Here is a 12,901-nt window from a genome sequence, read left to right as displayed (position 1 = left end):
GTGGAGGCAGCTAGCACAGAACCGGGTTAAGTGGAGAAATATGGGAGAGGCCTTCGCCCTGCAGTGGGTATAGTCAGGCTGATGATGATGATGATGACCAGAAAATCTGGTGTCGGCGTTTCTCGCGAAAAATGACGAACATGGCGATGGCAGGCTGGGGGCAGACATTAAGCGCACTGATTGGACACAGGGTTTCCTGGCGTGTTTAGCAAGAGCTGCCCACTCGGCACTCTCCTTTCATGTGGGACATCACAACCAGCCAGAACCCTTTGCATTCACGTTACCCCTAGGACACGCAGGCACGTGTATACATACGGCTTCTTTAAAGCGTGGCTTTGCGTGGTCTGGTACCCTACGCTGTCGCATCTTACCCTTAAAGGCGGAGCTTAAGTGTCTCTCATTAATTTGTCCACAGTGATTTTGGCCATTTTTAGGGAAAACGTTTTTGAATGCAATTTTCTTGCATGTTGTTTAACATGGCGATAGCAATAAAGATGTCTGCAGACCTTCCTTGGCAGGATTTAGTGCTTTTCTTAATGCATAAACATTAAGTGGGTATGTTTTCAAGGTCGTGTCACCAGAAGTTTGCCGTCAGGTTACGTTTGAACGGAACGAGTTATTAGAAAACGAATGGCTGCACTAGATAGAGAATGAGAAAATATCGTCGGGGAAAGAATTTGGTGCATGTAGAGTGATTAATTAATTAGCGCCAGTTAGCTCAGTCAGACGTCTAAATAGCCACGTGGGTAATGTCGACGTCCAAGGGTAGTCGTGTGGTACCAAACTTCGATGGGGTGTTACGACATAGTGTGATGTCACAAACCGGGAATCTATTCTTCTTCCGTGTCTCTTTTTTCTTCCACAAAAAATGCTTAAGCATTCCCTCAATTCGGGTGCCGCATCTCAAACGCTTTTGCGATTAATCTTCGACGCGCCTATTTGGCTTTCTTGGCCGCCTTACCTTTATGTTCTGAGTGGAAGAGGAAACTTCAGAAGCTTTAACTGCCAGTCATAATCTAGTCATAATCTCCATCCCAATCTTATTCTCTATAGTTATTTCCCTTTCGAGGTCAGGATCTGCGGTTACAACCTGACCTAAAAATATTCACCTACCACTTTCAGTGCTTCGCTACCTATTTTAAACTTCTGTTCCTTTTCCAGGCTGTTGAATGTCACTTTTGCCTTCTGCATATTAATCTTTAGGTTTTTGCTGTTTAGGTCATTAATGATTTATTTCAATTAGTTCCCTGAGTTACTTAGGGCAATATCATCAGCGAATCGCACATTACTGAGATATTCTCTATGAGCCCTGATCCAATTGCTCTGAATACTTCTAAGCAAGCTGTAAATGGCATTGGAGAGACCGTGTCTCCTTGCCTAACAGCTTTCTTTGTTGTAATTTTATTACTCTATTCATGCAAAACTATGGTTGCTGTGCAGCCACTATATATATTTTCCAGTCGCAATGCCTGCATGGCTGATGAGGTTTCTACTGACTCAAATGTTTTCTCGTTGTCAATGAACATACTTTAACATGAACACACACACACACACACACACACACACACACACACACACACACACACACACACACACACACACACACACACACACACACACACACACACACACACACACACACACACACACACACACACACACACACACACACACACACACACACACACACACACACACACACACACACACACACACACACACACACACACACACACACACACACACACACACACACACACACACACACACACACACACACACACACACACACACACACACGCACGCACACACGCACACACACACACACACACACACACACACACACACACACACACACACACACACACACACACACACACACACACACACACACACACACACACACACACACACACACACACACACACACACACACACACACACACACACACATATATATATATATATTCCGAGACGCCCAGCGTTACAATCACCGCCACCGTGTAGTGACGTTCGAAGCGGACGACAGTGTGTGGCTCTGGACTCTGATTCGACGTCGTGGACTATCTGAGAAACTTCTGAAACAGTACTTTGGCCCATACAAAGTGCTCCGTCAGCTGAGTGACGTCACATACGAAGTGATTCCGGACGGCTATTCTCCAGCCAGCAGAAACCCGATGTTGTTCACGTCGTGCGCATGAAGGCGTACTTTTAGCGAGAACTGCCCCAGACGACTAGCATAGATATATAGGATGAAGATGCCGCTGCTGCTGATAACGATGAATGTGATTCCATCCCACATTCGAATTTAGTATTTCTTTTTAGCTTTCTTCTTCTTCTTCTTCCTCTCTCTCTCTCTCTCTCTCTCTCTCTCTCTCTCTCTCTCTCTCTCTCTCTCTCTCTCTCTCTCTCTCTCTCTCTCTCTCCAATCAACACGCCAAGATTGACGCAGCCCTAAATCCTTTCTGGATCAGTCACCGGTTTATATGTACACGATCATCCCCGCGGAATGCGTGATTCTGCTCCTGCCGCGCTACTTACGAAGATCGCGCCGCTCTGTCACCGTCTGGTTTCCTCGCTTGCTCAAGGGCAGATTCGCCACGTCGGCACAGAGCCGCGAATTCCTGCGTACTTATCCACCGCTGACTTACTCACGCGGTTGCTAATGTTTTCAGTGTGAGTAGACGAATCTAAGACAGACGTTTTTTCTTGAGCCACGGCCGTGCTGTTTTCAGACAGTAGGAGAGAAGGCCGCAGTTGCTGGGCGCCTTGCTCACGGCTGTCACCCGAGCAGCGCCTAGAGGAGGATTTGGACAAATCAGTAGAATAGACGAAGGAAGGACAGAAAACAGATAAATGATTTTGCGTTATAAATGCAAATAAATGTATGCATGCACAGAACAATATCATTTGCTTTGAAAGCGTATAGGTGTAGCCTCTTACCGCACCGAATGCACGAGCTAAAGCTCGTGTTTTCAGGCTGTCGTCACCGCCGTTGCTGCTGTCTGGTTAACGATTGTTATATATGGTAATGGAAGTGATGATATAGTTATTGTACTCCTCGTTAGTGCTGCTGTTTGTTGACGATTTAGCTTTGAGAGTATAGGATGTGACGATTATTAGGATGACGACGATAACAGCGATTTTGTTATTGCGCCCTGTTTTGCTTTACTGCATCGTCCTTGTGTATCGTTACCTGCCAATAACAGGTGGCTTGAGTCCCCTGGCATCGCCTGTGGTACTAGTTAATTGTCCTGGCTCAATGCTACGAGCACCTGTGGCTCTCCGGTTCAGTCTCGAACGCTGCGTCCGCCGAAGTCGAGCTGTTGGTCGCACATTGGCACCTGCGGATTTTCACTGCAGCTTCTTTTTTTTTTTCGACTTACTGAATTCATGGAAACGCTAGGAGGGGGGGGGGGGGGGCACTTCAACATTTTCCACGTGGCGGCTTTCAGGAAGTAAAGTCCCGCGGCATTGTAGAGCCGGCTGAAAAACCTGATCAATTAGATCGATAATACATATTTTACCTAGAGAACAACGGAAACTATAAAAGCAACGTTCTGTCGGTTTTGATTGTCGTGGTGAGACCAGGGCCCGCTTGCACAAAAATATCTTAAGACTGTCTTAGCTAAGTCCAGACTTAACTGGAGTCTAAAGAATAGGCTACTAGCATGGCCGCTTAAGACTGGAGTCAAGACTGGGCTTCAGTCCTGACTTGAATAAGTCGCTTGCATGATTACGACTCTAGTGCTGTCTTGGTTAAGACGCAAGGACGCCAGGTGTCTAAGTAGAGAAATTAGGGAAATACAGGGATGCGCTGGCACTGTCCCTGCTGTAAGATGTACACATTCCGTCAATTTTGCGTTGTGTAAAATACGTGCCAATGCTTTTTGCGGCTTAAGAGTGTGTTACGAGAAAAAATGCCCCAAGTGGTTGCTGAGGCCGTTCTGGGAAGCCACTCTGGTGAACATGAACCCGAAGCGTTCGACGTTCGGAACACGAGCCGTCTTAAATAAGCTTGGTCTTTCTAAAGACACCATTTCAGTCTGGACTTAGCTCGGACTTTATCGTGCAAGCCGGCCCAGGACTCACAAAACCTCAAGCAGATTGCATGCTCAGCTGCAGGGTAAATAGTTTTAGGCTCCGTTAGGCGTCGGATACTCGACAACATACGAATAATACGCTCTTGAGAACGTTTCTTTTTCTTTTCTTGGGAAATGATTACTTCGTCTGCGTACGTTTGCGAAGATTTCAAGTAAGGACTAGACATGGTGTAAACTTACATCGAATGTGGTTACAAATGACGTCCTTGGCGGAACGCCGGCCTTTCGCAGCCTTTAATAAAACTACATCAACATTTATGTCGATCGCTTTATTGTTTTTGCCTGCCGTGTCTTAGTTGTCACCCTCGTAAATCGGCCGTAAAGATCAATACACTGAGTAGCCTACAACCAGTCACGCAGACAGATCGCTTACAATAATTTCAGTCTTTAAAAGAATGCTGCAACCAAAGCACTTGTATCGTGATGCTTACTAGGCATCACTGACCAGAAGCACAAAAAAAAAAAAATAAAAAAAAAATAAAAAGCTGCTCCCCGTCGGGGAATCGAACCCCGGTCTCCCGCGTGACAGGCGGGGATACTGGCCACTATACTAACGAGGAGAACTACGGTGACTCAATGTATTTTTCATTGCAACAAAATGTTTTTAACACACATGCATTCCTCTGACAGAGAAAGATACGTACCGCTCCTATCGACAGCTAGCGCGGGTATGGCTTTATGCGTTAACTGATTTCTTGAATGATGCTTTACTTGTTGACTTTTGTTCCGCGGTTAAACTAGTTATAAATATTTTTTAGGAAAACAATAATGGGAAATAACCGCATGCCGCTTGTTTCCATACAAATTGAAGGTGATCCGCAGGCAGCATCAGCAGGTCAGGTGGGTTTGCACCAATACTTGCACTGTGGAGATGACATTTACCATCTAATTACTGCCCGTAAAATTCATATATTGACTTCTTGAAACTATATTGACCGCCCTGTGTTGTCTCCACCCTCCGTCCTGGGCCTGCTGCGGTTTTATTGTTCTTATGTCTCGAAATAAGTTATCCAGTTTCTTTGCCCAGCGCTTGCGTGCTTCGTTTTCTTCAAGCACTTTTCGCGGCTCATCTTAAGCCTATCGTACCCATAGAGACAACCAATACTAGAGCGAAAGCGGTGGCGGCACTCCCATGTAAACCCCCTCCACCCCTTTGCTAATTGTGTTCGCAGTCATGATGGTACTCCTCGCATACGGGTACAGCTTGAGTCCATCCTGCATGCAGCAGACGAAATGATACGAAACTATCGTATGTACGCTTTTATCAGCTTTTATATCACTTAAATTTTGCAACTGTAAGAAAATAAAATGTGGAAACATTTTTTTATGACCTTTAATGCTTTATTAGTCTACTTTTTCGAGCCTTTTGTGCCAGTAAAGCAACAATAATTAATAGGAGTACCATCATGGCACTACACGAGTGTAGCACATCCTCGCCGCGCTTTATCCCCCTGATTTATAGTGAACTAGACCCTGATTCTATCTTGGCAGTGGCGTCTAACACATTCCTACTTCTGCACCATTTGCGACAGTGAAGCGAGTTCCCATAATCAGCTCAAAAGATGGATCAGCCCTGACGCACCAGCTTATCAATGCACACTCGTCAGTCGAAGCCTTAGAAAACTGGACACAGGAAGTAACCGACAACGCTTAAATCTGCTTCGTCAATGATGCGCCCTATTGCGCATGCGCTGCATGGTGCGTGCGCAGTGACTTAGAGTCAGTATTAGCTGCCACAACCTACACTGTTAAGTTTACGGCTGGAAAGATGGATTGGCTGGAATATAAGAGCGTCCACTTTGAAACTGGATGGTGGCAGTTTCCACCATCCTCTGCTTTTTTCTTCTTTTTTTTTTTTCACCCTTCCGCGACTACAGAGCCAACAGAATCGAGGAGGCAACGGGCACGTGATTGCGGTTAAGTCTACCAACAAATTGTCAAAATCACGTTGCAGAACTCATTGTAGAAACAGAGAAGCAGGGACGAGTCAGAATTGTTTTTGTTTAGAATACTAGAAAAATTCCACTTTTGTCGGCACGGCAGTTCAAGAAATGCATATCACGCAAATAGCATCGCCTCCTTCAAGAGTCGCCCATTAATCGGCATCTGGACCGTTCTCAAGAGACCCGCTCCTATTTTTTGACTGATTTGTCCGCGGCGGTAAGTTTCGGCATTTTCCATACATTTTACAGAAAATCATTACACCAACATGCGATTTTTCTGGTTATGTCATTACCTTTATTTCATCACCTCATGACGCCCTAAAGGTTCAAAAATAAGTGCATTAAGAGATTTCATGAAAGAGTGAGCAGTGTTTGATTAACATGCAGTCATGACCGCGGGCCACCAGTCTGTTTTACGACTATAATGTCTGCGTATCTATTACACACCGACATCATGGAATGGCATAGACGTTAAACGTAAATGTCATATTTCTTAAACGTTTCGGAAAATGAGATCGCGACACAGCGGGTGGCGACGTCAGGGCTAGTCAGGCAAACTGTCATGCTAATTACCTTTGAGGCCCGGTGATGGAGTGGTGGTGATTAGCCCCAGCGTATACGCGACCAAGGAATATAACTATTTCTACAACCAGCGCCCTCAGGTGGTCGCCCGAGAAATAAAAGACCTGATACCCCCTCACTCATTCGTAGGATATGGAGACCCTCTGGCGAGTCAGCTGCCCAAGAGTAGAGGAGGGCGAAAGGCTGACTAGTTAGAGGACAAACGCTACATTAAGTGAATGAAAAACTTCCTTTTATTGTGAGTGATAGGGTATACTTACTACATGTTTATAATTAGAACGTTACTCGGTGCGAAAAACTCCTGGCTCACAGAATCACTTCCACCCTGATTTGTTAGGCTGGCTCACAGTTAAAAACGATGCCCGTCGAGATTGACTTGCACTACTCCGATTGCTGCACAGGGTGCAAATTCCCATATTTGACCGGACATCGTTATCTTGTTTTGTTATCTAGGTTATTAGACACGGCGACCTTTCTGTCATTGGTTCTTAGTGTAATTAAATCCTCTGAAGCGATAAAGCATGGAGATACCGGCTATCTAGATACCATGTCCACTAACCTGCGAAAATTTGTCATTTGCTCACCTTTGTACCAAAACGCACTGGATAGAGCTTTGGCGACATACAGACAAAGCTATAGGTTTCCGCGGAAACTGCATAGGTTTCCAAACACCCAAGCCAGAGTTCAATGAACTTTCTTTTGATGAGACAACAACCCCCTGTCCGTCATATCATCACGGACGCGTCGCTGAAACAGTATACACATGACACACATATTCGCCGTCATCAATACTCTGCGTACGAGCAGTTGCCCAAAGCTCGGTAAAAATAGCAATAAAGAAATCATCTCGTGCGCAAAACAACACATTCCAGACCTAAACGCATCAAATATGGCTCGACGTGGGCCACTGAAGGGTCTAAGGCCCGATGTCCGCAAATGCCGCAGGTGTCGGTCACAGAGCTGCCATTGGAGTGCCGTTGTAGGGCTATCAGCAAAAGCGAGCACTTAATTAAGCGAGCGAACGCGAAGCCGTACGTTTTCACGTGGGTCGGCAAGATCGTGTCACCTTGCATATTGCATAATGCATGTCGCAATGATTCCCTCGCCACACGTACCAGCCTTTCGTATTTCCAAGCGAACCTGCGCACGTGCTTTCTCTTTTGCCACCGTGTGGCGCTTGTGTAACTTCTGACACCGACGGCCTAGACAGCTGTGACAGCAGGGAGACACACGTGACTGCGTTTTCTGACGTGAGTTATGTTTGTCAGCGTACACTGTCCATGGGAACGCCATGTAGGCAAAAAAGACAGTGAATTGTGGAATTGCGCGCGTCGTATACGTCGTCTCCTTTCTGTCGAAGCTGTCAGCGGATGTCAGCAAAATGGACGCGCAACGCTGCGGACATTTTTATTTCGTCACCTTATCAGCCGACGAAACCTCAATCTCTGTAACCTCTCGGAAACTGAAATGTGTTCTGCTGTAGACGCTTCAGAAACCTTGTGACGAAACCTTGTGGCGAACCTTAGCTCAAAAGAAACCAGGAACTGTTCAGAGTCACCTACGCTAATCTGTAGTTTTTGTCGTTCACCAACGTTAATTAATGATAAAATACTAATTACCTAGCCTTCTCTTTGGTAGACTGAAGGAAAAATTACTTCGAAATACGCCTAACTGCGTTGCTTCCCTCGCGCTGACTCACGTGGCTTCGTTTATTGGTCTTTAAATAATCTGTCATGCAACCAGCTGCTAGCCCAGTGCGCACACAAAGCTTAATTGGAGAGAACGCTGCAGAGAAAAGCGGGATTTCGAAATTGCGTGGCTGTTACCAATAAGTTTTTTTTTTATTGCAGAAGGTATCATTTACGCTGGTAAAATAACTGATCAACGCAAGCGCTAGCTTGATGAAAACAACGTAGCTGGCCATTTTTCGAGATGTACATTTATATTGACCCTTTTTTCCACAAAATAATAATGAAAGTCGCTAATTAGTTGTCACTAAGTAATTAAATTCTCAATCGAAAAATACCACACACACACACACACACACACACACACACACACACACACACACACACACACACACACACACACACACACACACACACACACACACACACACACACACACACACACACACACACACACACACACACACACACACACACACACACACACACACACACACACTGTATGTATGTATGTATGTATGTATGTATGTATGTATGTATGTATGTATGTATGTATGTATGTATGTATGTATGTATGTATGTATGTATGTATGTATGTATGTATGTATGTATGTATGTATGTATTGTGGGCGATTCCTCTGCCCGAGGGATGCGCACGACAAACACACAGTGGGCCGTATAACAAACATATTTAATCTCACAGGGATCTCGTCGTCCGGGTGGCTGCGGGTCGTTTCCGTGGAGAGCCGGGAGGGAAGCGGGAGCGACGAGCCAGGGACCAGGAAGCGCCAGGGACCAAGAAGAGGGCGAGGCGGCGGCGCGTGCCTTCTTTTATAGCCCCCTCGCGCGGGACCGGTTATCCCCGCGCGAGCGGGGAGAGGGAAGCAGGCACGCGCGCAGGGAGCATTGGGAAGTGGCGCGGCCTTCGAAAGCGCGGCGCGCCACGAGCCCTACAGTATGTATGTATGTATGTATGTATGTATGTATGTATGTATGTATGTATGTATGTATGTATGTATGTATGTATGTATGTATGTATGTATGTATGTATGTATGTATGTATGTATGTGTGTGTGTGTGTGTGTGTGTTTGTGTCTATGTATGTATGTATGTATGTATGTATGTGTGTGTGTGTGTGTGTGTGTTTGTGTCTATGTATGTATGTATGTATGTATGTATGTATGTATGTATGTATGTATGTATGTATGTATGTATGTATGTATGTATGTATGTATGTATGTATGTATGTATGTATGTATGTATGTATGTATGTATGTATGTATGTATGTATGTATGTATGTGCGAACCCGTCGCAGTGGTGCAGTGGCCAAGGTGCTCGACTACTGTGCCCGAGGATGCGAGATCGAATCCCGGCCGCGGCTGCCGCTTTTCGATGGAGGCGAAAAGCAAGCCACCCGTGTGATGTGCGATGTCAGTGCGCGTTAAAGAACCCCAGGTGGTCGAAATTTCCGGAGTCAGCGACTCTCATAGCGTGCCTTGCGTATTTCACTGGAAATTTGGCGTTTCATCGCGACATTCTACAGGACTGATATGAGGTCCCTCGATCGCCTATGCAGAAGTTGTAATCCTGTCTGTGTAAACGCAGATTAGAGCAGAAGCTTTTGATAATTTTATGTCAGGCTAGGAATAAATATACGTAACAGACCTGCGATATCAATTGTAACAAACTAGTAAGTCGCGCTTTCCCTGGAATAATTAAGTAACCTGCATACAGTAATGCACTGGCACATTTTACATTGTTTTGGACGCGTAAGCTAGATGAAAAAAATCCTGGACGCGTAAGCTAGATGAAAAAAATCCTACCGATGTGCAGACGTGTAATGCTGCCAAGGTATTTGCGCGAAAGTTTGCTCTGGGAAATACTTCGGGCGTTTATGCGGCACCCCGTACAAGAATCGGCTTCTGTTTCGCAAAGGCGGTCCATCGACTCATATGCGATGAACGAAGCACAACAACGCATAAACAACGAAGAAAGCTCTTCCGTTTGTACGCCTGACTGGCGAATCATTATTTCATCACTTTCTGATATGCTAATTGGTTTACTCGTTCGTTTATTTAAAACTTCGTTATTTGCATAACGTAATTATGGGGTGGTGCTGACTGAAACCACAGTTGCCCTGATACACCCGAACGAGTTGCGATCAACAGTTAACGAGGTCGAGCATCATTCGTGATGCGAAAGTAAGGTGAAGGTACATAGAAGACACTGAGCATCGATTAATAGTAAAATGTTATCAAGGAAGCAAAGCTTTTACGTTGCGTGCCCATGTGTTCAAACCATAAGCGTCATGATTGTACAGATAACAAAAGAAAGAAGGAAGTAGGCTAATCACAGGGAGCTTCGGTATCCACTCTTTAGTATAGCGAAAGTCGTTGCAAAAACACGAGCGCGCCTTTTACAGCGCGAGATTTTCCGGAAGTAAACGGGCTGATTACTGCCACGGAAAACGCAGGGACGCTTCCGGTCTTCAAGGTTGTGGCGTGAGTGACGTGCGAGGCGCGCGCCGGCGTCAACTGGCGTCAGCAGCGTCAGCTGAGTCGCTGGATTTGATGCCCCAAGAGCACCGCTAATACAAGGGCCGTCAATCGTGGCTGTCTAGCTGGCCCAACGCAAACTGCCCCTCGGGCGCCGCCGACGACCACATTAGGCCAGCACAGCCGCACGTCAATCACTTGGTGCAATGGCTGATCTGGCGGACTCTTACACGAGAGTGTCCAAGACAAAGGCATCCTTGTAAGCAAAAAACTGAGCTTGGACGCGTCTGGAACACAGCTTGACAGCGTTGGCCTGAACTCTGTGCGACGGATACACGTAAAGCTTTTGTCAGAAGTAAAGAGTGCGCGAGATTTGCTTCCAAGTCTTCCAAGTGTGGCGATCGCATGGAAGTCCTGCCTTTTGCAGCGGTGATGAACATTTCCCTCATTTTTAAGTCTTTTAAAGGCTGGTTGCGCTTAATAAGCTGCACAGAATGGCCAAGAAGTGTATCTCTCTGCCTCTCTACTTTGACGAACGCTACACGCGTGAAAACGACGGCACAGGTCGGTGGAGCACGTGATTACAAACCCCATGATGCTGGTACACGCATAGGCTCCACGGCGCACATCGCCGCAGGTCGTGTGAAACTGGAGCCATATTACGCTACAATAACATCCCAAAAACTGTCACAAGTCTGTGACAGTTTTTAGGATGTTATTGGAGCGCTTTTGGTCGATTCTGACAAGTGGACCTGTTGACCAATAGGAGCGTGGGCTGATTGACAGGCTTGTGACAGTTTTTGTGATGTGATCGTAGCGCAATTCGGCCCCTGGGTTCGACAAACGCCTTGCATCTCTCCGTAGCCCTGAGGAAGTAGAGGAGGTGGATAACTTTATTGAAGAAAAGAAAATGACACCCACTGTATGATCGAGGGCCTCCTATATTCCAGCAGCACTCTGCCAGCTTCGGACTGCACCCCGAAACTCCAGAACGGTCCTGTTTCCGAGGTTCGTGGTCCTGGCTCACCAACACTGAAGCTCCTCTACCGCCGGTGCAAGCCATCTGCACTGCAAACGGGTCCTAACCTCACAATTGTCATCATTGGGACACTTGCCTATTTCCACTGATCAGAAAGGACAGCCCTGTTCTGAGCGAGCAGGGACCACACTGTCCTGTCCATGGTGGAATTCTTCCACCGTCATCTCGACCAAGTTGACACCTAGAGCTGACTCCATCTCGATATCTATATACGCGTCTGGTTGCGCACAGGCTTCGCCGGGTAACTGGACTCGGAAATTCATGCTCAGCAGCACGATATTCGGGATTGGACTGAAGCCGTCGCATCCCGAGCACGTCGCCTGTCGCGTTGCACTTCTTGAGGAGAAATATTCTTTTTCCGCAGCCCCATCTATCTTCGTCGGAGACACGGTCGCTCTCTCTGTCCTCGGGCGCCAGAGCGCAGCTCCTTTTATTATAATACCACGTGGTTACGTCAGGCCCCCGAGCGCGCCTATGGTTAGTACACTCCGAGAGGGGACGTCAGGCGTCCTTGGGTGACGTCATTATTTGAACAAATGCTGCTGCGCACACATGCATGCGCTGCACATAAACCTTGGAACAACCTACGGCTTAAACAACATCGCTTTTAAAAATCTGCCTCCACTGGTAATCGAACCAATCCGATTCCAAGCCGAGCGCGCTAGGGCTAGCGAGAAACAGATAGTAATTTTCTTAGTTTAACATGAAGATGATAGTAATGGTGATAATGACGCTGCAGTTAGTGATCACGGTAATTATAGAAGTAGCGATACCAGTGGCGGTGCATTTAGGTGATAGTGATGATAGGTTAGTGATGATGATGATAGGAGGGATGACAATGATGTTGCAATTAATGGAAACTGTCCTTTAAGATGGCTCTCACCATTTCCGCTCCTAAGCAGACTTAAGCGCATTCTTGTAATTTTTAATTGTAAGGATAATGTGGGATAGTATCAGTTTTACACACGTCAACAAGAATAGTCTAAGCTTCAGATGCATGATAAAAATTAGTTTTAAAGTTTTTCCTGCGCTAACGCTGCCATAGAAAAC

At 46.2% G+C, this 12,901-nt stretch overlaps 1 non-coding gene across 1 annotated transcript; it reads right to left on the bottom strand.

Moving 5' to 3' along the window:
• Positions 1-4,591: 4,591 nt before the first annotated feature.
• TRNAD-GUC (transfer RNA aspartic acid (anticodon GUC)) lies at positions 4,592-4,663 on the bottom strand. The gene has a single exon. It is a non-coding gene; the product is annotated as a tRNA-Asp (tRNA).
• Positions 4,664-12,901: the final 8,238 nt, after the last annotated feature.

This window comes from Amblyomma maculatum, chromosome 9, assembly GCF_055883805.1.
Source record: "Amblyomma maculatum isolate TAMU_Amacu chromosome 9, ASM5588380v1, whole genome shotgun sequence".
Taxonomy (NCBI): Eukaryota; Metazoa; Arthropoda; class Arachnida; order Ixodida; family Ixodidae; genus Amblyomma; species Amblyomma maculatum.
Note: the sequence above shows the minus strand (reverse complement) of the source record. Positions and strands in the feature narration are given on the sequence as shown.